Source organism: Apis florea, unplaced genomic scaffold (genome assembly GCF_048593485.1).
Source record: "Apis florea isolate Af1SG1 unplaced genomic scaffold, ASM4859348v1 contig_1794_pilon, whole genome shotgun sequence".
Classification (NCBI taxonomy): Eukaryota; Metazoa; Arthropoda; class Insecta; order Hymenoptera; family Apidae; genus Apis; species Apis florea.
This window is the reverse complement of record NW_028256482.1, coordinates 1,526,150-1,552,742: the sequence shown is the minus strand read 5'-3', so window position 1 is coordinate 1,552,742 and position 26,593 is coordinate 1,526,150. Positions and strand designations below refer to the sequence as shown.

At 19.5% G+C, this 26,593-nt stretch overlaps 1 long non-coding RNA gene across 1 annotated transcript in view; it reads left to right on the top strand.

The window, feature by feature from the left end:
* The first annotated feature begins 5,266 nt into the window (after positions 1 to 5,266).
* Positions 5,267 to 26,593, top strand: part of LOC147658637 (uncharacterized) — a 37,246-nt gene continuing 15,919 nt past the window's right edge. Inside the window, exons 1-2 of the long non-coding RNA XR_015293497.1 lie at positions 5,267 to 5,537; positions 7,607 to 7,667. This is a non-coding gene — a long non-coding RNA (uncharacterized LOC147658637). The remainder of the gene's footprint in view (positions 5,538 to 7,606; positions 7,668 to 26,593) is intronic.

Genomic DNA, 26,593 nt, shown 5'->3' with positions numbered 1-26,593 from the left:
AATAAAATATATGATATATATTTTTTAATATTATTATAATATAATATTATTATATTATAATATAATATAATATAATATAATATAATATAATATAATATAATATGTAATAAATTATTTATTACATATTTGTTATATTGATGAAGAATTTATTTACTATTGTAAATATAAAAAAAATTTTAATTTTTATTTTAAGCTAAAACTATTATTTTTAAGAACTTTTTCTTATATATCCCATTAAAATTTATTATGAAAATATTTTTTAAAAAAATTCAAGTTCATATTATAAATAAAATTTATGAAAAAGTTCTATACATTTTTCAAAATTTGCTTATAAATACAAGCAATAAAACTTCAGATTAAAATATGTTTTCTTATAAAAATTATAAAAGATTTAAATGGAATCATTTATATCAAATGATTTTGCATAGAAGCTTTTAATATTTTGCATTAACTCAATTATAATATATTACAAAATAAATGCAAAAACAATTTTGTTTCTATTTTTGAAAATATTAATTAAATGAATATGATTTTATTTTTCTTTTATGTATAAGGTAATTATCTATTAAAACAAAATTATTTTATTTATCAAAAAATTATGGATTTTTATTTTACAGTTTTATGAATAAAACATTTTGAATCTGATCAAATATTTAAAATAAAAAAATAAATATTTAAAGTAATTTATATGATATATTATATATCAAATTTTTTTACACAAGTTTTATTCAATAAATCAATTCATTTCATAATTTTAATCAAATAAATTTTATGATATGAACTTAATAATTTTTATAATTTTAAAAAATACATATTTTCTTAGATTTTTAATAAACATAAAATATTATTATAGAATATTATAAAATAAAAATTTGTTTTTGTTAAAAAATTCATCATATAATGTTTTTAAAAATTAATAGAAGTGCAGATATAAATTCAAAATTAAATCAAATCAAATAAAATAAAAATATTTTATTTTGTATTCAAAATATATTATAGAAAATTATAGAAAATTCAATACATTTTTTTTTTATTTTTAATTCAATACATTTTACTAATTTACCTATTTATTTTTCAAATTCTATGTTATCATGAAAAAAATATTTTAAAGAATATTAAGAATAAATTGTTCAAAATCATAAATATATCCGATTATAAATACTATTTCATTCCATTTTTAAACATTATTGTCATATTTGTAAGCAGAAAATTTAAAAATTGAAAAGAATAGAATAAAATTGTAAATAATGTATATTTTGATTATTTTAAGATTCAGAGATCTTAGATTATTTTAATTAAAAAAGATAATATCAGTATATTTGTAACTAATACCTTACACATAGTAATATTATCATTTTCTATAATTAATTTTTTAAGTACAATTAATATAACTAGTTGTCTGCATATGGTCTACATTCTATACATATACATGTATACTTCTAAATAGTTTGATATGAATTTTTACATAAATTTTGTTATAATTGTAATAATATGAAATTTCTTTATCTAGATTCTATACTTACGTGTACTTCTAAATTATTTGAAATATTCAAATTTTCATACAAATTTTATCATGTGTAAATTTTTTGGTAAAAATTTAATAAAAATAGAATCAGAATCAAAAGTAAAACATATATATATATGTGGAGGTATGTATTATAACATATAAATAAATATTAATAATCTTACATTTTATAAGCTGCAATTAAATAAATAACAATATAAATTTAAAAAAAAAATGAATCTTATATAAATATTTATATAATATTTTTTATACTTTCTCATTATATAATTTACATAAATTGAATTTTAGTATTAATGAATTTATAAATGAATATATTACATTATAAATTTTTATATTATTTATTTAAATAAATGTCAGTATATTATTGCCTTAAATATTAACATTTTATAAAATTTAAAATTATTTAAATATATTTTTTATTTTAAGAAACAAAGCTATTTTAGATTTATCAATTTTATAATGCATATATAATTTTTATAATATCAAAATTGTTTTAATTTTTTTTTTTGAATAATTTTTCTTCAAAAATGTCTAAGGGTTCAATATTGCACAACAAAATTTTATAAAATAAACAATATTTTATAAAAATATAAAAATATTATTAAATATATTAAATTATTTCCATAATACTTTTTATAAAAATAATTTTTTAAAGCTAGATACAAATTATTATAAGAATTTGATATTTATAATTTATATGTTCAAAGAATTCTCTTTTACTGTTTAAAATGAAATCAAACATTCTAGTGTGTTTAATTTTAATTTATCACTTTATTTTTAAATAAAATATTTGTTTATATATTTTAAAAAATCTGGTATTTTTCAGAAACTGAGATTAATGGATTATTTTTTCTTCTAGATTAGAACGAGAAATTTTAGAATCACTTAGAATATTTTTTTATTATAAAAATAGCATACAATAATTTTTATATATTATATTTTAGATTTATACAATTCTTTTTACTCTGTTTGTGGAATGTTATTTTGATAATGAAATATAAGCATATATATATATAAGCAAGACATATTTTTTTAAATAAAAAAATATTAAAAGTTATTAAACATTATTAATAATAAATATACATATATATTATTTATAATATATTATTTATAATATACATGTATTATTTATTAAATATAGATATAAATATAATGAATAAATTATTTTCCTTAGCAAATATTTAATTGTATTTGATGCAAGATAAATATAAAAATTAAGTAATTTTTAATAAAATATTTATTTCTGACATAATTTATAAAATTATATTTTTATACTTATGATGTTATCTTAAAGAATTGTGATGACATTGATTGAAATATTTTTCATAGCTTTCAATGAAATTTATAATTATTTTATTTTATTAAATCTTATAATAAAATTTTCATTTTATTTATCAAAATTTTATTAATCATACAATAATCATCTGAAATAAAACATTTTAAGCAATATATGTTTTTACTTTAAGAAAATTGTATTTTAGGAAGAAAACTGATAGTGATATTATCAAAATGTTAACATTCTTACATTTTATAAAAACTGACATTATATTTTTTATAAAATATCATATAAAATTTTAATATGAATTTGATTTAAAAGTTAAATTTAATATCAGTTTGTGCGTTCAGCAGGATAAGATTACAGTACTGATTGAAATAAGTGAAAATTTTTTTTTTAAAATATTAAAAACAATAGCTCATGAAAGATTTAGGTTCAATTTCTGATTTAGACAATTCTTTTTTTTTTATAGAAAGAATACTATTATAATCTTTCTTATTCTATGCTATTCAATAATGTTGAAAATACATTAGAATACTAAAATATTTTTTATTATATTATTATTTTATTATTAATATTAAATATTAATAATATTAGAATGATTCAATACTAAAAAATATTGAACTCAATAGTAGATATTGATATGTATCAAAATTTTAAATTTTAAATTAATATTTTTAGATGCTGATATCTTTTTCTTTATATGTTAGGCCAATGTGCTCGAATATATACCAATGTTAACATGTAAACAAGTAGTTTTTATTAGCTCGTACAATGTTGTTCGTTGCTCGTCTTGCTGTCGATATTTATTCTTAAATCAAAGGACGTTAGAGTAATATGCTATTTCTATGTTTTAAAATAATAAATAATAATTATAAATAAATATAACAGAGATTATTATCATTTCAAAATTCGTTATGATTAATAATTTATTTGAAAAGTTAGTCAAATTAATTTTAATACGTAGCATGATACTTAACCAATTTGTATTTTTGTATCAAAAACTTCAATATCTAATATGTTATTTTAGGAAAATTTTAATATCTATTCGATATCTATTCAATATTTTTTCTCTTTTAAATATTATAACCAAAACTAAATATTATTTCGAGCATAAATTGACAAAATAAAATATTATATATATATATATATATATATTGTTTTTCTTAATCGTATTTATTTTTCATTTTGTCAATTTGTTTGAATTAATATTTAATCTTGGTTATGTTTAAAAATGAAAACTAAAATATTTAAATATTTTTTCAAAAATATTAAAATTTCATTTTTTGGTTATATTTATTAAATAATTTGAAATAATAATTTAAAAAAATCGCATAATAAATTAAGAAATTATTATTAAAAAAGAGATTTTAGTCTTCAATTGATCTTCTATATTATTAAATAAAAAATATTTTATATAGATAAAATTTGAATAAATTGCATCAAGAAATAATAAAAATTATAACATATAATTTTATCAGTGTAAATTTCAACTGAAAATTTTGTATATCAACTTTTATTTATTTTGGACTTTAGAATCGACCTTGTACCTTACGAATATACATATATAAATATATATATGTATTAATATATATATATATACATATATATATTAACACTTCGTAAATCTTTGTCATAAGTTTCTATATATGAGTTTTTCACGAATTACTAATATATATAATCAATAATTGTTTCTATTTATCTGCTGTCTCTTATTGTTTGCAAACTGTTCGTCGCGAGTTATGATTTTTTGCATGTGAAACGATAATTTAAAGAATTATAAAAAAAAATGTATATATATATATACACACATATATATATACATATATACATATATATATATACACATATGTATACATATAAAATATGTATCGCGATCATATATATAATATATAAACGAATATAAAATTATATATTATATAAATGAATATAATAAATAAAATTCTTATGTTGAATTCAAATTTTTATTAATATTTATTTAAAATTGTAAAGAAATATGATATAATTTAATCTTTGGATGTGATATCGTTATATACTTTCATAATTAATATTATGAAAAAATTAATATAATAAATTCCATTTAATAAATTCAAAAATTTAAATTCCATTAATTAAATTCAAAGATTGTTTAAAATTTTTAAAAAGAAGATTAAATTTTCAAGAAAAAGAATGATTATTATTTATAGTTCTTTTTTTCTAAAAGAATTCTAAAATAGAATATAATATAATATATATACATCCTGAGGCCTTCATAATATGTATTGCTAGTAACAAATATTAATATCACTGAATAATTTGTTTAGGAATGGAAAAAAATTATACTGCAATTTTGAACGATGGTGCAAACTGAATCATGAAAAGATTTCTGCGCAATATAACGCGCATATCTCATATAAAGTTCTATGGTAACCAATCAACGAACAGTATAAGTTTGTGTAAGTATAGTAACGTAACTGATTTTATAGGAGTTCAAATGTTATTCATAGTTGAATTGCGGAACTGTGTGTTTCGTATTATGTTATATTAAATATTCATATGTGATTTTATATTAAAATGTTACTTAGTATAATAATATAATATATATTTTATAATGTAATATGTGCTAAATGAAGTATACAAATATATTATATATATATTTGATTATTAGAAATTTTAAAAAGAAGAAATGGATATACATGTGAATGCACGTGTTCGCAAAAATGTATAACATTAATTTTAATCATTAATTTATTTGAGGTAAATATTTTTTATTTATTATATTTTATATATATTTTATATATATTATTACAAATAAATTTATATATGTATGTATAAAATTATGTATTTATATATATAAATGTCTATAAAATTAAAAAGTACTTATTAATTTTGTTTAAATTAAATTTTATTTAAAAACAATATGTTTTAGAAATTTTAGAAAATTGTAAAATTGTCGATGAAATTTAATTTTATTTGCAAATGTTTAATAAAGGTCATAATTTTGAATATATGATGAAAAAATATATATAATATGAATATTAAAAAATCCTTTTATTTTTCATATGTAATTATTTATATATAATTTTTAATATTAATTGTGACTTAGACACAATTTTTAAAAAAGAAAATATATATTCGCGATTATTATTTTTGTCATCATTAGGAATATTGTAATATTGAATATTGTTTATTTTTTTGAATATATTTTAATAGAAATTATTAATTTTATTAATATATATTATTAAATATTAAAATAATAAGTCCTTATTTATTTTTCTAATTTGTAGTTTTTTTCTATAATAAATTTTTATAATAAAAAAAAATTTTTTCTATAAATATTATACGTAATTCTCTAAATTATTTTTTATAAATAGATTATTCTATTTTTTTACATTATTGAAGTTAGTTTATAATAAATATAATATAATATAATATAATAATATTTAAAAATATTATAGAATTAGAGTTTTGAAATATAATATTAATTATATAATAAATATAAAAATTTTTTCATTTAAATTAACTTTTATACAAATATTTTTTATTTTATTCTATTATGTAACAAATTAAATTAATGATTTGATAAATTTATAACTTATTATTTCATATGCTCTCATAAATATTCTTTTTTAATATAAATTTAATAATATAATCAAATAGAAAAATTAAAATATATCTTTAAAAGTATTAGCTGTAAGTATATATTATAAATTTAAAAGTCAAAGTATTAATAGGCATTTTTTATAAATTTTTTTAATGCTATTATTCATTATATATGATCATTATTTATTTTCTATACAATTAACAATTTTTTTTTTCAATAACTTAATTTATCTAAGAAATAATATAAATATATTCGTTTCATTGATATTGATTGTTTTGATTATTTTATTGATATATGTTATTTCATTGATGGAATATCAATTAATAACTGAAATATCTAACTTCTGTTTATTTTTAATAATTTAATTTTAAAGCATATTATGATTTTATCTAAATGATGAAATGTTTTAATTACATTAGTTATTGAGTATTTAAAATAAATAATAATTATAACAATATTAATAATATATTAATGATATATATTATTAATATATTAATAATTTAATAAATTAATAATATAGTAATAATGTAGTAAATTATTGTTATTTTGCTATGTCCAATAATGAAGGATAATCAATAATGATTTTTTTATATATCTAGAAAATAAAATATTCTATATCTAACTTTCTATAAAAACCATTTTCGTATTTGAATTTTTCAATTTTTATCAAGAAAATTTTTCATCAGTTGGATTAATATTTAACTATATTGAAAAGATATTAGAAAATAAAATCATATAATATTAAATTATTTAAATTAAATGTGATTTTAAATATGATTTTTTATTTAAATAAGTGAATCAAACATAAAAACATTATAAACATATTCAATAATTCATTATATATTATTCCTTCCTTTATAAATTTCGAATTAATATATAATATTTCTTTATTTTTAAATTAAAAAGTGAATTTGGAAAATATTTTAATATTAAAAATATATTAGTATCAATTATTATTTTTCATTCTAGATAGAATTCAATTTGATTTCTAAGCAGCATATTTTTAATTCTATCATAAGAACATTAAATTTATCATTTGTTTTAATAAAGTTTTAATATATATGTTTTAGTTCACTGTTTATATATTGTTATCTTATATTTATATTATATTAAAAATTTGATTTTATTATTTGATCATTATAATTAAAATATTATATTTTAAATATATATAAAAAAAATATAATATTTTTTTTAAATTATTTAATTTGCAATTATGTTTTAGGGTATCAAAAATTCTGATGTCTTCAATTTCTAATGTTCAATCAAATTTAACTCTAAATAAGGCAAGTCTTTTATATATTTTTTCTTACTAATATAATAAGTTTCTTTCCATCATTTTGATTAATTTTTCATTATAAAATTTCTGTAAAATATTTTAATAAAATAATAAATAAGAAGAATTATGTATTTAATATTTATATTTAATAATCTATTTAATATTTTTAATAAATATAATATATAATATTAGTTATTTATTTCAGTTTTAATTTTCAAAGTATTTTGTAAATATAAAATTACGATAAATTTTAACTATATTTTGATTGATTCAAAATTATAATTATTTGTGAAAATAATACAAATTTTCAGTTATAAATTAAATTTGATCATTATGTTTTAATTTTAAAAATATTCTATAATAATAGTATTTATATATATAAAATTATCGGATTAAATAATTTTCATAAAAAATTAAATATAGAATATATCATTAGTATAATATTAGTATTATATAGTATTAAATTTTATAGAAAATAAAATAAGAGTAATTGAATTACTAAAGGATTAATTACTCTTCTATTTTTATTTTTAAATGTTCGAGCATATAATATGTTATTAAATTAAAGATATATTTTTTTTAATAAAATTAGATATTTAATTTATGTTTATAAATTAAAAATATTTTATGTTTATACTTTAAAAATAACTTTGAAAAAAATATTTTAATTCACCAATATATGATTTAGTATAATTTTTTTAATGATTATCAGAAAGCTTAAAAAATATTGAAATATTGAAGAAAGATAAAAATAAAGAAATTACATATATATTTCCATAATATAAAATATGTATATAGATATTATTAATTATTATATTATATCACTTATTAATTATTATTAAATTTTATATAAAAACTCAATCATTTAAATAATTTTATAAATGTTTTTATTTTATGTGAATCCAATGATCAAAACTATAGTCTAACAAATTTTAGACTTGCAAACGATTGCAAACTTATTTTATAAATTTTTGTTGATGCGTTATTTAATATGTTTTATAATGACAGTAATCTCTCAACTTACAATTAATTAATGTATAAATAGAAACAAATGTACATAAAATTTTTATTTCTTTTAATAAGCTTTTCATCAATATTTTCAGTACTGGAAATATTAAAAATTTAAATTTAATATATAATTTATTTATGGATATTAATAAATAAAAATGATAAATTAGTGTATAATATTATTTTATATAGCTTTATAGTATCTAGAGTGAAGCTTTACAATATTTGGAAAACAATCAGTTTAAAAATTGAACGTATAATATGATCAATTAATAAATAACAACTTATAATAATTATTATATATATTAATATATAGTAATATATAATATATATATATATATATATATATATATATATATATAAAAATTAGCTTATTCTTCTTATTTTTTCATTACTGATAGTAACTGACTTTTATTGTTCTGATTAATATTTAAAATTTTTTTAAATATTTTATAAAAAATTTTTATTAATAAAAAAAATAACATATATAAAAAGTAAAAAAAACAAAAGATATTTGTTTAATTTAATATAAGTTAGTAAAATTTTAATGAGAGTAATTGATATTTTTATTGTATTCATAGATTAGAATATATATATGTAATCGTATATTCACTTTTCATGGTGCATTATAATGCCAATGTTGTATCTATTGCAATATTATGGTAGTATTTATCATTATACCATATATTTCTTATTATTTTTTTTTTTTTTTTCGAATTAATATATCACTCAGTTGTTCATTGCATCAGATTTTAAAATGATTTAATTAAAAGTTTTACATATTAAAATTATAATAATATATAGATTAAATATATATACTATTTAATAATCGGTTCTGTTGATATGTCTTCATTATATATTTCGTTATATATGGGGAAGAAACCTTCCTGTTTGATCGATAATTTCTAAAATGAGATCTACCTTTCCAAGATTTTTCTGTTTGATCGATAATTTCTAAAATACGATCTTCTTTTCCAAGATCTTTGGTTGGTAATTTCTAAAATTTTACTTCCTTTTCCTAGATTTTAGTACGTAAATAATAGAACGATGCATTGTAGATTCGCTAATAAAATTATTAAAATTTTAGCTATGTAAATTTCCCAAGAGGTTTTATTTACAATTCTGTACATTTATTTACAACTTTATTACAATTTATTACAACATATTATTATCATTTTTATTTTTTTCAAAGAATTCAATTTATAGTTTTTTATAATATTAATATCTAATATTTCTTTTAATTATATATATCTAGATATATCCGATTTTCATTCTGAACGTTTTTGCTAAGCTAACAAGCTATGGAATATTTTATATAATTTTTAATTCAATATTGTAGCTATCATTTGTATAATGTTATAAAAATATAATAAATAATAAAAATATATAAAAATTATAATATATAAATAAGAAACAGGAAATATATGGAAGTAAAAAAAAATAGATTTTGATCAATCGTGATTATATTCTTTAATGAATTTATATAAATATTGTGTTAAATTATGTTTATATAGATATTTAATTTTCTATAAATTTGATTAATTTAACTTTTTTGTTTAATTTTGTTAGTAATATTTTTCTCATACTTATTTTAATGTTTTCATTTTATAATATACTTCTCAAATAATGTTATATTATAACACATTATTTAAATATATTTTCACACTTTGATGGATCAGTTATTTTATCCTATTAGAAGAAGAAATACTGTTTTTATTTTGTAAAATCAAAATGTACTTTATGAAAATGAATATTTATATAAAATAAAAACAAAGAAGTTAAAATCAGCGAACAAACACTGATTTTAATTTCGCGTATGATTATAATCAAATTGTAATATGTAATTATTGTGCTCTGGAAAAAAAATTAAAAATATTATACAGAAAATACTAAACTTTGATATTTTATATATAATCATTAAACTGAAATTAAAAATATCATAGTCAGCAATTTTAAATAAATAGAATGTTTTATATATATATATAATTTTTTCTTAATAATAAATATATATTGTTGATTATTTGAAAAAATTCAAATAATGAAAAATGGGAAAATGAAATTAAATAAATTTTGAATTTCGATAAAAATAAAATCTAGCATAGAACAATAATGACTTATGACAGAAAATTTTAAATCAGTAGTATTTTATTTTCTGTACACTTATTAATTATTTTTAATTACAACACATTATTATTCGAACACGTCTTCATTTTTTGAAATGCTAGGCAATTCAATTTACAAATTCTCTCTGTTTAATCGATATCTTCTAGATATATTTTCATTTAATATTTTTCATTAAGTTAGCGAACTATTAATTCATTTTATGAGATTTGCATACTATTATAATTTTTAATTTTGTATTGAAATTTATAAAAATGGATGCTATTGAAGTTTATTTGATTGTTAAGTTTCGATTGTAAATACTACGATTAAGATCTTAGATTTTTAAAATTGAGATCTTGTTAGTACTCATTATTGATTAATACGTTTATTTATACTCATTCTGATTTTTTCTATCAATTATATATCTTAAACAACTTTTTCTTCATGACTACGTACTCACCAGTATATCGATTTTTCTACTATTAACCATTCCATATTCTTTTCACATCACTGCGACTATACCAAAATATAGACTATACTAAAATATAAAATATAGAGAAGAATGTTCTCAATAGGAGAGTTTAAGAAAAAAAATCGTATATAGTTTATGAGTTATCAGTTGAACATATTTGAAAGATTAATTTTCTATTACCTTATATTTCTCAGTATAGTTCATATTAAAATTACAAGACTCGCTTTTTCTGAAGAAAAATTCTTATTTGCCATTTATGCGTTGTTCTTTTTTCCACAGGAGTCATTAACTCAGCTTTCATATTTTTTTGTTTTCCCATTAAATTATTCTTTAAATAGTATAATAATAAATTCTTTAAATTTTTTAATATCTAATATAAATTCAAATTTAGTATTCTCATTTTTGTATTAATTTCTTTATCGTGATAATAAATTTTTGGTACTATATTTTTAATAAATTCTAAGGTTAAAATTATATTTTTATAAAGTGTCTGATATATATATATATTTCCTTTTTAATTGTTTAAAATATTACTTATCAAATTATGATTTATTAAACTTAAAATTCAAATATAAATTAATTTTTTTTGTATTTGTATTTATGTATTTATTTTTTATTTGTTGCCTTTTTATAAATAGATGTTCTTTTGATATTTATTTTATCTTGTGTTTCAAATAATTCAATTTTTTTCTTTTTATATATTTTTTTTTCCACTTATTTCTCATTTTGAGTTTTCTTATTATCTGTCATATTGGTGTATTCTACAGTTGTAAAATAATGAAGCTAAGAACAAATCATTAGAACTTCAGTTCCTCATCAATTATTTATCTCTAGTAATCAACTTATCTCTAATAACTTCATTATAATAATTGTTATCTTTATGTTGATTTGTTGTATTGCTTTTTTTATTTTCTTCAATATAATATTATATTATAATTTTTTTTTGAAATTTTTCTTTCTTGTGTATTAAATAACATATTTGTATATAAGTATTGTCGTAACATATTTCTCAATAATTCTCGTCCACAGATCTTTTTCATATTATGAATTGAGAATTGAAAAAACTCTAGACTCACCGGATTGATGGGATCAAGACGGGTATCGCCTGTTCAGTCTTATATTATATGAAAAAAAAATCTAATGAATTCAAATCTGGGGATGTAGTTGACTCGTGTATAAATGTTATATTTTATACTATTACATACTATGTTATATTTAAACTGATATTATATCTAATTGTTATATCTGAATTGATTTATGCAATAGAGATATCAATTCATATTATAAAAGTGTTGCATAAACTTTTTCCATTGTTAGGAAAATTGCAATCTTGTTAACCTCTTATCCAATATAAATAACTTATTATTCTGTTACAATTACACATTCAAAAATTATTTTTAATGATTTTTTTTCATTATGGATTTTCATCTGGTCAATGTCTGGATTAGACAATTTTTTTCCACCATTGCTTTATGATTAGTGTGCCAATTTCGTTACTATTAATGTTTTCATAACTGCAATATACAATAATATATAATAACATTTTCAACTCCTTTCAACCAAATTGTATGAAATGTTCTATAAAGTCTGTATTATATTATTGCTACATTATATCATTGCTACATTAGACACAGGTATTTCACATAAGACTTTTGCTAATATCGAGTCCTACATCATGTGATATGCCTCTGTCTAATATAGCAATATCAGTGGGAAGTAATATGATGTCATGTCTTCTTTTTAAAGTAACGTACTATCCCTGTATAATTGCTCATATAGTGGTCGCGATATCTATGGTAATTTTTGAATTATCAGGCGAATGATTGTGAAAAGAATATTGAAATGATGTTAAATTTCGATTTTGATGCATTAATTATACTTGCCAAAGATATGTGTCCGCAATTATCGTAATTGTATTATATATTATTACTATTTCTTTCTATAGTTTGGCAAGTATAAGTTTGTTCTCCTCAGTGGATAGAGTTTATCAGAAACCACATCTCTTGATGAAATTGAAGCAAAAGATTTTCATATTATAAAAATTATTATAAAAGAAACCATGCTTTATATCTTTTTCTATATTATTTATAATCTTTTTCAATATTATTGAATTAAAATTAAATTAAAAATTTTATGTGTATTATTTCCTCAATATTATTGACATTATAATCTTTGGAATCCTTTATGCTAAGTTCTAATTTTTTGTCACCTTTTTCTTTCTGAATCTTTTGTCTTTAAGTTACCATAGATATCTTAGTTTAAAAAAAATTCAAAAGAAAAACAGTTTTTCTGATCTTCATTATAACTTAAAGAGGCGCTATACATGTTTCTTTAAGAATTATAGAATTGTTAATCATATAAAATATTTTTAACTGTATTGATTTTCAAAGAAAGTAGGCTAAATATTATAATTGAGTTATATATCTGGATGTTTAACTTATTAAAGTATTGAAAAATCTTGGAGAATTAAAGCATTCATAATCCAAACATTTTCTTCTCGAAAACCACGTCCAAAATGAGAATTGAGAACTAAAAATTACAATTTTTCAATCGTGCTTGATATTTTTCTATATCCAATAGAATCTTCTTTTTCTTCTTCCAATGTTTTTCGGGAAATAACGATTTCTGTAGAATATTTTGAAATTTAATTTGAGATTCTTCTTTTTATTGTTACAGTATCAATTTTTAATTCTTTTCTTTTAAAAAAATTTGTACTTAACAATATAATTGACAATAAGGCTTTCCTTTGAATATGTTCGATATATTTTCTTGCTTCATATTGATACATGTTGCATATACAAATTCTACTATCGCGGTTGAAAAATTAATTTTAATTTTAGTTCTTTCGATGCAAAGAAACATTATTTCGAAGCACTCACCTTAAATCTCATTTGTTTATATGATACTATTTAATTTAGAATAACATAAAGTTATAACATAAAGATACTGTTTAACTTAATAACGCAATATGATCTATCTTTTCATTCACTTCAGATTTTTCATTTTGTGCTCTCTGTATTATATATAAGAAAAAAACAAAAGAAAAAACCAGCTATAAATAATATTTTTTTTAGAATTGTTAATCAGACAAATACAAGATTGTTAATATTAGTTGGAAGAAGTAAACTAACATATGATTAATTCAAGAATAGAAAAGATCAAAATGCAAGAACAAACTAATAAACAGAAGTAAACAGAAATATATCACAGAAAATGCTAGTAATAATAGCTTCATAATTGAAATTATTGATATAAAATAAACTTCGAGCGGCAAAGGTATACCCCTATGGATTTACTGAATTGAATATCACATATATATAATTGAGCAAACTTTATATATCAAAGAATAAAATATATATGTATATTATTAGGAAGACATGACATTTTCTATCTATTTATTTATCTATAAACATTTATCTATTGTGTTATATATAATCTTTGAAAGTAAAGTATCAGAAATGTTTCTAATCGAAATTTAATTGAAATTTTCGATAATCGATTCTCTCATTTCGTGTATCGCGAATCGCGTTGACTATAGTGCGTCACATTGTGATCTTCAAATATTCGCAACGATATATTAAATTAATTAAAAAGTAACTATAAAATTTTTTTCTGTGTAACATTCTGTAATTTTTTATAAAAAAACTTTATTACACAAAATATTGTCCATTTTTGATTCGATTTACATTAGACCATGTTACATTATTTTTATTGCCACTGTTATATTAAACAGAAGTATGTCACGTGATCAAGCTTTCGCCAATGACAAACATCGCATTGTGTCACGTGATTTACTTCTAATATTATTTAAAGCACTGGCACTTTGGATAATGTGACATCTCGTATCTTTTTTTTAGTGGGAAAGAACTAGAAGAACTAGCATACCGTATTATTTGATAATCCGAATTAAGATGTACAATTGTTCATTATAATAGTCGCAATATCTAGATTACTTAAGTCATCAGATAAATGCTCGTGAAAAAAATATTGAAACGACATTAAGTTTTGATTCAATGCAAGAATTTCTCGATTTTCATACAAATAAGAGAAAAACGAAGATTAAAGTGAAATAATGTTTAATAATAATATTATGTAGTTATATAATTGATGTATGCTCGACAAAGTATGATTATTTGAAATAAGTCTTCATATTTTATTATTTCTTAAAAATTTCTTAAAATTGAATTCTATCTATTCTTTTTCATTATTTACATTCAAAAATTAGGAATTTATGTTTAATACGAAGCTTTTATAGTAAGATTCTTATTCAAAATCTGAATTTTCTGGAATTCAAACAGAGCGTACGATCTTCAAATAAGAAATTTGAGTAATACGAATGTTACTTTTTTTCTTTTGGATGAAAACATTGTTTATTGTTACAAGATATTGAAATATATTTTAAAATATAACATAATATAATAAAATGAGATATTGTGAAATGAATTATTATGGCGTATGCACGATTGTTTTATATGATATATATCTCTATTAATTATGATTATAATTTGACATATTTCTTTTAAGTATATCTCCTAACATCCATTCTTTAATATTTTCTTCGATGACTCAGAATTGATCATTTTCTTCTTTATCATTGTTCATTTTTTCTTCAATCGGTTTTCAAATTGTTGTTGCTCTTGTGTAGCATAGAATTCATCTGGCTAAATCATTATATTACATGTTTCTAAGAAATCCTTTGAAAAGAATGATTTGTTGATGCTCACGAATTCAATGTTGTACGAATTCAAAATTAATAAACTCCTTCTAACGAGTAATCAAGACCTCAGTCCTGATCTCATTTCAAGCATTTGTTCGCGCCAACACTTCAAATTATATTCGAAATTCTTCTAGGACAAAAATCCATTGAATCGTAGAGATTTCGCCACAAGTAATCCAAGTATATTCAGGACAAAAGAGAATTCGGAAATGAAATGTTAACAGATCATTCATCTCGAGCATGAATTTCTATTCACATTTATATTCGAAATATTATTTATTACAAGGCTACAAAGGTATTTACAAAGGCTAATCTATATTTAATTCTTTTATTATTCTTGGAAATTATTAATAGAAGATCCTTTAAATTCTTAGAATTGTTCTTTAAGAAATGATCGTTCCATTGCAGTTCATTAAATTGTATTCGAAATTTTTTTAAGACAGAAATCCATTGAAACGTAGAGATTTCGTCGCAAGTAATCCAAGTGATATGCTTGCATTCAGGAACGCGGACAAAAGAAAATTCGGACATGATGAATATTAACAGGTCATTCATCTAGAGCATGAATTTCTATTCACATTTACATACGAATTGTTATTTATACTATTTACAAAGGCTAATCTATTTGATTCTGCTCTTCTATTATTCTTGGAAATTATTAGTTTTTTAGAATTGTTTTTTAAAACGGGCAATGCCAATGCAGTTCTTCAAATTGTATTCGAAACTCTTCTAGGATAAAAATCCATTGAATTCATCCAGATTTCGCCACAAGTAATCCAAGTGATATGCTTGTATTCAGGAACGCGGACAAAAGAGAATTCGGACATGATGAATATTAACAGGTCATTCATCTAGAGCATGAATTTCTATTCACATTTACATACGAATTATTATTTATACTATTTACAAAGGCTAATCTATTTGATTCTGCTCTTCTATTATTCTTGGAAATTATTAGTTTTTTATAATTGTTTTTTAAAACGGGCAATGCCAATGCAGTTCTTCAAATTGTATTCGAAACTCTTCTAGGATAAAAATCCATTGAATTCATCCAGATTTCGCCACAAGTAATCCAAGTGATATGCTTGTATTCAGGAACGCGGACAAAAGAAAATTCGGACATGATGAATATTAACAGGTCATTGATCTAGATTTACATAAATTCTTCTATTTAAAGTTTTGAATATTCAAGATAAATTTTATAGCATGTCATTTCAGGAGATTAAACACATGGTTAAGAGCGCCAAAATTGATCTTAATCTCGTATTCTCTTTTTTAATGAACAGTAAGAGTCGTCTATCATTAAATGTAGCTCATTTTCTCTTAATTGAATTTCTATAAGAAAAGAATACGTGATATATAGTATCTTTATTGCTATTATATTAGGTGATTAGGCTTCCGCCAAAGCCAAGCGTTATATCGTGTCGTGTGATGTATTTCTATTTATTGCAATTTAGTGAGGATGATACGACGAATTGAGACATATGTCTCGTTATCATCGATTAAAACTTTGAGTATTATTAGAATTTTTTGGTGATACATCCAGCACAAAATGCATCTTTCAGATCAAAATTTCCATTTCTGAAATTTCGAATTTTTTTTGCATTGAATCATCTATTGTTTTCTTTTTTTTTTTAATAATTTTTAATTAAGAATACGTGATATAAAAAAAAATCATAAGCAAAATTTAAAAATCATCATATATTACTCCTTTTTTTTATTTTGATTATTATTGTTGACAAAATGTCGACAGAGAAACAAAATGTAAAATATTATCATAAATGTAAAAATCGGTTTAAAAACTTTTATCATGGGAATATTATACTCATTAAGTTTGAGCCACGATAATTCTTGAATATTTAACAATTGCTATGCTAAATAGTAGAATGATTTTTGCTTAACATACTTATTTGTCTATTAATAACACCTTTATTACTTTTATATTTACATCAAAATGAATACAGCAAATGTTAATTAAATTTTGTAATTCATTCACTTGTTTGAATTTTGTGTTTAATATAAACTATTTTTGTTACGAATTGTCTCTATTATAAATAAATCTAGTTTGATTAAGAAATAAAATTTATCATTTTGGCAAATTAATATCATGTAAAACATTGTCATGACCCTTTTTTATTTAAGATAAAGATTTAGGATCAAAAGAATAGACTTATTTTTAAAATTTATTATTTATTTTTCCAATTATCCATTAATCTTATATAAAAAACTAATTTTATTAATTATATTTGTAAATAATGAATTATATCATTGTATTATTTATGTTATCCATAATCTCAATTATTTTATCTGTCAAGTAAATTGTACATGAGATTTAATAAAAAATTCATGATGATACATTAGAAAATTTTTGTAAAACATTTTTTTATTATAGTATCTTGATTAACGTTTACATAAAGAAAATATTTTTAGAAGACAAAGTGTTAAATAAGGTCATCTTAGCACATAATACATAAATAAGGTTAAGAAAAGATAGTGGTTAAAGAAGGAACTTTTACTTTAATTTTAAGTTATTTTTATTTTAATTTATAAAAAATATATATGTATATATATATATAAACAAAAAATTTATTTATTATCGAATATTATGGATCTCTTGAAATTTTTGATTTTTTATTATCATCTAATTGATGATAAGAACTGCGTTATATCGATTCATGGAATATTTAGAATTTTTATAAAAAGTTTGTAGAAAATACACGAGTAAAAAGAGCGCGGAAATAAAACATTGTCCATAAAACCAAATTAAATTAATTGAATTAATGAAGATGTTCATGATTTTTTTTTTTTTTATAAATGTGTCTAATTTTTCTTTTTTTCGATTGGATCATTTTCAAGATTTTGTTGTTTGTGAGAGAAAAAAAAGGAAGGAATGTATAGCTTGTTCTTATTATTGTTTGTGTTCTTGGATTTTTTCAATGTTTTCAATTTGCCTAGCTCGTCGTTCGTCGCCTTTCATTTTTTTAAAGTTTCAAAAAAATCACGTTATATCGAATCAGCAGTTAAACAGAATCTCATTATAATTTGCTGCAATAATGACACAAAAATCATGATTTTAAAAAAAACAATGGAATATTTTTTAAAACACATAAAAATATATTAAAATTCCAAGTTCTTTCAAAGTTCACTTTAATAAAAACTTTAATGAAAAGTAAAAAGAAAGTGAAAAAAATGATCGTTTCTATAAAACAAGAAAATTGTAGTTTTTGAATTACGTCATTATTACAGCAAATTAAAAAAAAAAAAAAATTTTGTTTTAAATTAGTACTTTTGCAAAAATGTTAATATTATAATATTTCTGAACTATTGTAATTATTGTAATATTATTATATGAATATAAATTATTGTAATATTCAAGAAATATTTGTCAATGATTTGTATCTGTTGTTAAAAAAAAGTAGTTTTATTTTATATGAGACGCAAAGAATCGTGGATTTATTATAAACTAAAATAAAAAATTCATACAAATAATGATTGTAATGTATTGAAGAAAAGATACACTTTAAATTGTTTTCATACTTAGAACATGATGGAAATGATATAATTTGTGATAAAATAAATATTAACAATATGAAATCAAGGTATTGTTGAAAAAATTATAATCCACGATTGACATACCAATGATAAATTTGATAAAATTATAATACAAGAATGATATATATTCTTAAAAAAAAGATATTCATAATTATTGATAAATGAATGCATTATTTATAATGTAATTATCATATAATCTTAATTGTATCTATAATGATATTTATATTAATAATCCAATAATGTCCATAAGTAATATGATCATTACAGTAAAATGTATAAATAAAACAAATTTCAAATGCTTTTTATTTATTATTGAAATATACATATATATTAAAATGATCATTTGAATATTAATTTTAATAATTGAAGTTAAAAAAAAAATTTTATTGATTGATAAAAAGAATACAAGAATATGAGGATAAGGATATGGAACAATGTTAATCAAATAATATATAATTTCAATATTTTATAAATAAATTCAATACTTTTATTTATTACAAAAGCTATTAAATTATGAAACATATAGAATTGTCAATAATTATTATACATAATGTTCCACGATAGATGATGTATAAAAAATATTTTTTAATGAAATTGTATTGCTATATCTATAAGTGATTTTATTGTGAAGCTAATTAAAAAACATCTTCAATGAAATTTTTTTTCAATAACTTTTTATAATTACTAAAACGATGAAACAATGAACTTTTAATATGAAGAAGATTTAGCATGTGGAAATAGATATTAGCATATGAAGAAATTTATTGACAATAAATATGTGTGAAAAAATGATTAACTGATGACATTAAGATGATAACATTATAACGTGTTCATTAGAAACTTCTGACATTAAAAGTCATTGAAACAAAGAGTTGAATAGCCACAAAATACAAATTTTAACAATTTATCAAATGATATCTAATGGAAGTTAAAGAAGAGTAATAATATCAATTTTCAACCACTTAATGAAAGAATTGCAAATAATTTTGACATCGATATGAAGTATTATCAAGAAATTAAACTATTAAAAAAGTCTAACATGTCACAATTTCAAGAATATTTCAAACAATGATTACTACATTCTAATTGTAAATTTAAATCCAAAGACAGAATAACTTTTGACTTTTCATTTGAAAAAATATTTTTTCTAAGGCGAAGAAGATATTTGTTATATACTAAAATGATCATTTCTTATACGAAGAATCTTATCATGGAATAAATATATGAAAAGCAGAAAGATAAATAAAGAATTTGTTCGTTATTTTAAATTCTATTTATGGATATTACTAATTTATCAAATAATTTATTAAAAAGAGAATATTTATTAATATATTTGCTAGTATCATCTGTAAGCAAATTTCCACAATTGATTGATGAAATTTTCAAGACATTATCATTTCAGAAATGAATTTCACAAATAGAAACAATGAGAAGGATGTTAATCAGCTGCATATTGAAAAATATCTGTGATCTTGAAAACTTTCTCAAGTTCAACATCAATTATTATTAATTTCACAAATTTATAATTGTGTTCCAATATTCTACACTGATGACAATGATATTCTTTTATATTTTCCACATGAATGGCAAACGCATTTCATTGGTCTTGACAATGACAATGTATTATTTTATTCATATAAAGCAATAATTTAAAATTTAAAATAATATATATTGATTATTCAAGTTCAAATGACGACATATGAAAAAAATGTTATATAACATGTGGATATTAACAATATATACAAACGAAGAAACTATAATCTTACAAAATATTGGAGATCATCATTGAAGATTTGAGACTCAATATTTTCTTTTTATTATAGATTTGAATTATCTGATATTCATTTCTTTCTGAAAGCAATAAAAATACAAGTTCTCATAGCTTCAAGAAGAATAGTTTTCATAATAACAATAGCTTTATCTTTAATCATCAAAAATACATATGTCTGAAACATAAGAAAACTTCATCTATCTCAGATATTCTGAAAATTGTCATAATTATTTATTATATTGACAAATTTATTATTATTTGTGGAATAAATAGAAAGCAAAAAGATATATAAGGAATTCATCTATTATCTCATGTTTTATTTATGGATATAATTTATAAATTATATTCAAATGCTTGAAGATAAAAAATATTTCTATATAAAATATATGATTATATTAGATAATGCAAATAGAAAAAGCAAACAAATCCTGTTCTATGTGTGAAAATATACTTTATAATTTATTATTTGAATAAGTAAAAAAAGTTTTACTAATCTTTTTTATTGTTCTTTTTTTATTGACAAAATGTTTCTTGAATCATCAATTCAAATTTAAGTAAGAAAAAATTTTACAATAATAAATTTAATAACAGAAAGCATTCTTTCTTAAGGAAATATACTGTATGATTTTAATATTAAATATAATAAATGTGGAAGAAATCAGTGCAATGAATAGTGGTTAACATAATGACAGAACTCAAAAAATTTCAAATTTACTTTTATCGAATACAAAGTGTAATATTATGTTTCTATTTTTATATAAATTTACCAAAAGTATAATAATTTACCAAAAATTTATCATAATAATTAATCAATAAAAAATTAAAATAAAATTAAATTGTATATAACAATTAATAAAACTTATATTTAATATTTTGAAGAAGAGACTTTTTAAAATTTATATTTTGAATTGTGTTATTGACAAGCATCGATAAATATTCAAATTTTTTATAAATTTTGAAACATAACTTACAATAAGATATTCGTGGAACAAATAATACACCATATAATGATTAATAAGAGACAATTCGATATATCTGAAATTCAAACAAGCACATTAAGTTCGTCGTTCATTTAATATTTTCGAGAACGATGACGCAATATAGAGATTTCCTATTCTATATGACAATTGACGCATAAGTATTTCCAAATAATGTGTAAGAAAAATCATTTTCTACGAATTTTCTTTCGTGCACATTGTTCATTGTTGGAAAAAAATTCCACTGGAAAGAATATTTATCAAAGGAATGACTCGATCAAAATGAAAGACTAATACATATTTTTATTATTTATTATACATTTTTGTTTCTAACGTTTTTGTCAACAATACATTAATTATACCAGAGAAAGGCAATAAATTTACTGAAAATGATGACAAGTAATTTTTTACATGACTTTGTAATTGAAAATAATTACATTTTATTTGTATAATAGAATCACTCATTTCTTTTTATGAACAATACAAGTATTGTTGTAAATATTCACATCTATTTTGAATGTTATTGCCATTTTATAATTATTTTTTGTATTTAAAAAGAAAATCAGTATCTGCCATTGAGAGTTTCTCTTGATTTTTAGTTCGATTTCGAATGTATTAATAGTTCAACATAAGATCAACATCGATATAATTATAATTATCGTTCATTAAAAAATAAAATATTGTGTAATAAATTTTTGCATGAAAAGAATACTTGACGTTATATTATATTATTGCACAGTAAACAGACACATCACGTGACACGATACGATGCTAGACAAGTAAAAATTTAATCACTTGACGTATGTCCTGTGTATCTAACAAGGATAGAGGAGATAATGTGATGTTATGTATTTTTTTATTATAAAAAATTATTATAGATGAATTGAATTATATTTAATGATAGAAAGGTATACTATTTTTGTTACTTTCTCTTTTCATTTTTTAAAATAAAATTGTTCTTATCCTTATTTTTTTTATTTTAATCTAGTCTTATCTTTTGTATTTTTTCTTCTTTCTTTTTTTCATTATTATTCTTTTCTTTTGTTTTACTTTTCTCTTTTTATTTACTCTTTACTGGTTTTTCTCTTTCACTCTTCTTTAATAGTTTTCTGATTCTCATCTTTTATTTTTAGCTTTTATTTTTTTCTTATTTTTTTCTTATTTTCTACATGTTATTTTTATGTCTCTTCTGTTATGTTTATATCTCTTCTTATTCATTTTTAAAACTTTTTGCTTACTCCTCCAAATAGCTATGTTTCAAAAAAACATACTTTCCATTTTTTACATTTTTTTTTCATTCCTCTATTTGAATAAAAATTTTCATCTCATGATTGAAAAAAAGTTTTACATGAAAAAATTAAACACCACATTATTATTAAGTTTTTTCTTTGTAATGTAATTGTTTAATATCATTTGAATAAAAATTTGTTTTTTAATTAAAAGAAATTTTACATAAAAAAATTAAACACCATATTATTAAATTTTTTATTTCTTGTAATATAATTGTTTCATTCGAATAAAAGTTTTTGTTTTTTGATTAAAAGAAATTTTACATAAAAAAATTAAACACCATATTAAATTTTTTATTTCTTGTAATATAATTGTTTAATATCATTCGAAAAGTTTTTGTCTTTTGATTAAAAAAAATTTTACATAAAAAAATTAAACACCATATTATTAAATTTTTTATTTCTTGTAATATAATTGTTTAATATCATTCGAAAAGTTTTTGTCTTTTGATTAAAAAAAATTTTACATAAAAAAATTAAACACCATATATTATTAAATTTTTTCTTTATAACATAATTGTTTAATATCATTTGAATAAAAATGATCTTTTAATTAAAAGAAATTTTACATAAAAAAATTAAACACCACATTATTATTAAATTTTTTTCTTGTAATGATTAAAGAAGTAAAGCAATGTTAGATCTTTGAGGAGAAGAATGTGACAAAATTTTTAATTATCATTTTAATTATTGTGATTTTTATTTTTACTTTTCTTCAATAAGTAGTGCTGCACGAGTTTTTAATAGTTGATAAAGTTGGACGATATTTTTGAACTTCGTCTTGCAATCTTAGAATTTCATAATATAATTCTGCGGATTTTATGGATAATATTATCGTACTGAATATTTATTTTTTGTGTCAATATATATATAAAAATAATATTTTTTTTAGAAATAAGGATAGATTATATTTCTATCGTTAAATTTGAAATGATTTATTGATATAGCCAAGCATTATGTTTTATTCTTTTCAATAAATAAATATGTACATTCTAATTTGCTAACTTTTTTTTTTTTCTAATTTTTAATAATGATTCTCAAGTAATGTTGAAATTTTCCTATATATTTATTTCTAGATTTAATTGTCTTTAAGATTTTCTAAATAACAATAGAAGTAGAGACAATTTTGATATCATGATTCAAATAAAATGATTTCTTAAAGATTAAAAGAATTTCTTAAACAATGTAATATAATATTTTATAATTAAATATCTTTTGCATAAAAAAATATTAATTAAAGAATTTTGAAATTAATACTATTAATAATATTGTGTCGAAGAAAAAGAGTCAATTTACGGGATTGTATGGATCAAAAATCGAAACTGAATCTTATATTTAAGAAGTTGCTGAGTTTGTTTCTAAAAGCTATATTTCTATAAATACATAATTAAATAATGTAACATTAATTTTTATAAATTTTATAATTTTGAATTTTTATAGCTCTTATAAGTAGAGCATTTCAGCTGTTGATCCAACTACATTGTATCTTGTGTTAAATATTAATAATAATTATTGAATAAATTTTGACAATTATTATTTAATTAATTACAATGTGTTATTTAATAAACTACACTTCATTTTCAATAAATAAATTTTTAACAAATAAATTTAGCTATGCTTTATATTATAACTTCAGATATTATTCGACATAGTTTACAGATATATATGTACAGAAATAAAGAATTCGATGTTTATTTTTTTTTTGATGAAATTCTTTATTTTTATTAAATAATTAATTAAAATATTTTTCACATTAAGATTTTTTATATTTTTTATATATTTTTTTTTTATAATAATGAAATATCTTATTATAAATATTTTTAAGAACGTTGTGATAATATTACATAATCAATTTCTAAATGTACATTTCCATATTTAACATCAATATCTCTTTTTATTTTATATAAGAAAGTCATTTAATGGATATTGAAAAAAATTTCATCGCTATTATTATATATGTATTATTATATATAATATGTATTATTACATATAACGATACAATTTTTATATTATTATATATAATATAAATTATCATATATATTATTTAATTAATATTGCATTAGATTAATACAATATTTAAATAACTTCTGCAATTTCTATTACGGATGCTATTTAAATTCAATATCATATTTTTCTTGATAGCTAAACTGAGAATTTTCCGATACGCTATCATGCATTTGGAGAATTGAAATGAAATTTTTTAACACATTTTGATTATCTGTTTAAATGAGAAATCACAAAAAATGGCGCCTTTTATTCTACATTATATCAAAATTGCATGAATGCATTTATATATATATATTTCAATTTAGAGTGCTATTATATCATCCTTGAATGATATCTTCCATTCTTTACGATTCTTACTATCGTAAGTAGTATATCAGTTCTTCCATTGTATTTTCCTATTTTTGTTTCGTGTAAATACGAATATAAATATACAATAATATAGAGTCCAATTTCTTTCAAAATGTGATGAGCGGAGAAAACCACCATTATTCAGATCTAATATAAATTTACACATATAATTGGTTACAAAATTATTGGATGATCACGGTGTGGCAGTGAATAACATAAATTTACACATATAATTGGTCACAAAGTTATTGAATGATCATGATACGCTGCCTCTATCGGTAAAAATTTCTTTGCAACGAATTTCTATACGAGGAAAATACATCACATTTATCCCCACTGCCGCCATATTAGGCACGCTTGGTCACGTGATATACTTTTGTTCGACGTGGCAGTGACTAACATAAATTTGCACATATAATTAATCACAAAATTATTGGATGATCACGATACGCTGCCTCTATTGTTGAAAATTCTCTTGCAACAAATTTCTATATGATATTTCTATTTTTTAAATACGTAACATCACATTTATCTCTACTGCCACCATATTAGGCATGCTTGGTTACGTGATATACTTTTGTTCGACGTGGCAGTGAATAACATAATTTACACATATAATTGGTCACAAAGTTATTGGATAATCATGGTACGCTGGCTTCTATCGTTAAAAATTCCCTTGCAACGAATTT